We start from the raw sequence: 3863 nt of genomic DNA, 5'->3' as shown, positions 1-3863 counted from the left end.
GGAGCGAGTGAAATGCATCCGTTTGAGCAAGGCTGGACACAAAGTTAAAAGCATCCAGCAGACACTTGGAGTCGGAAAGACGCAAATCTACGAAACTTTAAAAAAAAGGCATCGATTCAACTCCTGATGACAAGCCACTATCCAGCGAGGAAGCAATGCAAATGGCAACAAATCCATCAGTATGCACAAGAATTACCAGACATTGGTGATCAACGGGACAGTTACTTGCAACTAGCAAGAAAACTGTATGACACGCAGGCAAACATTGTCATAAACCAAAGAATGCTTCCAACAAAACAATCCAAAATAGACACTTTTTTTTTTCCCAAGACAGAGAAAAATAAACATTAAAATACTGTACGTATTTTACTGTTATGATTTTTTTTGGATACACCTGTATTGCAGTTTTTGTTATATAAACAGTTTTTGGACAGTATATTTTTGTATTTTATTGCTTGTGTTGTTACACGTGCATTTTGTCAACATACTTGCAGGTTCATAAAGGACATGTACCATGCTCATTTCCCAAATGAGGAATTTCTGTTGTCAGGACAAATTGGACAGCGCAAACACGAGACCGCACTAGAGAATATTTACTGTATCACCATCAATAATTAGGGGCCCAGTTGTGGTGGAGCCAATTTCACCATCCTCCTGAGTGGTGCTGTGTGGCGTGGTGTTAAGATACCTAAGAGGCCGTCCACTTGTGACCCTCCACAGTGGTCGCCATCACCTTCTGATTTCATGTGTTGATATGAGCTGCTGCCTGGGGGCCCCGCCCCTCTCCCCGCTTCACTTTGGCCTTCGTCTTCACTTTTTAAAGGGACACCAGTCGATGACAACTTGCAGATATACCCCTCCTGCTCCTCTTTGATGTAGGGAGGCTTTCCTTCATCCTCCTTGGAGTGGAGGTGCTCTTCCTCCTCCTCTTTGATGTGAGTGTGACCTTCGTCTTCCTTTTTAATGACAGAGGGGTCTGGCTCTTCATTTTCTTGAATGCAGGAGCGCTCTTCACCCTCCACCTCCTCCTTAATGTGGGGGGACTGCAGCTCCTGCAGTCCAGGACCAACATCTTCACGGATGCCTACAAGACACACGAAGATAAACACAAAACGTTTGGTCATGTCAATTCTCATGTTTGAACTTGGAATTTGTGCATGATTGTTTGTACTTCTGCTTGAGGTTGATTGGTGCTCAAAGCTATTCCAATATCTGGGTAAAAAGGTGTTCAGTGTTTTTCCTGCGTTCAAAATTCCATGGCGGCCACCCCCAGCCAGATCGATTGATATCACTCAACAGAGCGTAGAGCTTCAGCTGTACTGATTGAGCGATGGATGTTTGGCAGCGTATTTTAACCGCAGCTGCAACACTGCGCCACTACGGAGGTGCTACATCAACAGCAGTACAGTGTACAAGGTGGAAATATTTTTTATTCCTCTTTCCATCTGGTCTCAAAAACACATTTGCCACTTGACAACAAATAATAGAATCTTAAAAAGAACTATAAACTGGGATGGCAACACAGATTTTGGTTTTCAGCTGAAATGTAACGATTGGCTTAGGGGGGCGGGGCAGGGGGGCGCAGCCCCCCTGAAGCTGAGAGGTTTGCAGTGAAATGAAAGTACAATTTAATGCAAAAAAGGAAAGAAAAATGAAATTGTGGAATAACATTAATCGGCAAATTTAATATAACTTTAACTCACTTTTTTTCTCCAGTTTTCTCACTGTCTTCAGTCACTATTTACACACCAGAGTACACTATTTACACACTATTTACAAGTCAGTTTATCAGTTTTAATTCAACAACTTCCTTCTTTTGGAAGCCAGCTGTGTCAACCTTTGAACAGCTTTCGTCTTCAGTTCCTGTTGGTGAGATTTTCTTGCTGCCATCTCCTTGTATTTCAAGCAATCTCTGGCCTTGACACTTGAGACAGCTGCAGATGCAGCCAGTGAATGCTTCTCCACACGTTTCTTCTTGTCAGCTGCAGCTTTGGCCCAGTCTTCTTTCTGCATCTTGGCAGCCCCTCTCATATTCACTTCCAATCCATTCTTGGCACCTCTCATCACAGAACAGGAATCTGAGAGCAAGGAAACAAGGTTTTCCCAAGGTATATTGTTGTCATCGAAGATCTTCTCAATAGCAGAAAACATACTGATCGTGTCCACTTTATAGAGCTCAACTGACTGCAAGTGCTCAACCACAATACCGCCCTGTTACATGGATAGATAACTGACCAGAATGGCCAATATCCTCTTGTCAGCATTTCTGGTGCTTTCATCAACATTAATTAAGAGAAAATGACCCACTACACATGTTCTGAATTGTCTCATCTGTCAAGGTTTTTCCCAGTCCATGTGTCATTTTGTAGGATGCTGTTTTCCTTTCAAGTTTCACATTACTGAGCGCTCTTGGGTCTTTCGCTAGCTCCTTCGCAGTATGGATAATAACAGGCGCCAATGACAAGGGAAGGCTGTGCTCAGCAAGAACTGCAAGAACCAGTGCCTGAAAAAAATGTAACTCCATTAAAGAAATGTCTTTGCAACAGAATTCATTCATGCATATTATTGAACATTCAGAATTTAAATCAATCTTTATATATTCATTGATATATTAGAAATTGGAAAATGAAATACTATGCAGTAAGATTTTTAGAAAAGATGACAAAAATTGCATTCGTTGAACTGATCCTTTCATATATGTGTATATTTATTTACATACGTTATTGATTTATTGCTGGTAGTATTAAACATATTTAATTTACACTGAACCGATTAACATATTAAAGAGTGATATATAGACAGGGTTGATGACAAGAATTAATCACAATAAATGAAGTCAATGTTTAGTAAGATATTAGGTTGGGACAAAAATACAGAGGGTGATTTAATATTTTTACAGTGAGTTATGAAGCAAGACCATAACCATATGTAACTTGAAATCGCCAAGATTTTCTACACAAGTTAGAAGTTAGTGCAGGCAGGCAACAAATATGAAAGCATCTACACATGATACAGTCAACTTGAAAAACACAGTCAAAATACTACATTCAAATATTACAATCATACTCACTTTGTGTTCCTGAAACATGCAGTTAATCATTTTGATTATATCATGCATTCAAATGGCAGGAAAAACTTCAACATTTTAACAACATTCCTTAGCTCTCAGATAATACAATTTATTATGCATAACCGTGCTTTATTATCCAAGACAAAACATGAATTATCAATATGAATATAAAACGCAAATAAAAACAAAAAAATGTTATCATGCTGTTGCTACAAATGCATACCAAATAAAATTGCAAATATCATCCTCGTATATTTGAATAAAAAAGTACATACCTCGGAGCGTACCTGTCTATCGGCAAGGGGCATCAGTGGAGCAGATTCGTTGCTTGGTTCAGCCAAAGTACCCCAGTGCGTAACGTCTTTCATTGTATCCGCTGACGAAGTTTGTTTGGAAAACGCCGATCCCAAAGAATAATTGCTCCGTCGAATGGCGATTTTGTCGGCATGTTTTTTTCACTTTTGTTGCATGATCTGTCAGTGCCACGCATCCACGGGAGCCATAGTTAATTAAGTTACTCCAATACACACAATAATCTTTGCCTGCTACGTCTGGTTTCTTCAAAAATTGTCCAAGAGCTTCTGTAACTTCGTCGAACTTGGAACCAATTTTAACCTTTACAGTGACTTTTCTGTCAAGCCAGTCCTATCGGAATTTATTCTTGACATTTGAGTCAGTTTTTAGGATTGAAGACTCCTGATCTTTCGTCAAAATTTTCATAATTCCGCTCAAAACGATCCCAGAACAATGAATTTGCGAGAAGAACAGGCCGCCATGAATCAGGTAAAAAAAT

Source organism: Hippocampus comes, unplaced genomic scaffold (genome assembly GCF_001891065.2).
Source record: "Hippocampus comes isolate QL1 unplaced genomic scaffold, H_comes_QL1_v1.1 scaffold386, whole genome shotgun sequence".
Classification (NCBI taxonomy): domain Eukaryota; kingdom Metazoa; phylum Chordata; class Actinopteri; order Syngnathiformes; family Syngnathidae; genus Hippocampus; species Hippocampus comes.
Note: the sequence above shows the minus strand (reverse complement) of the source record.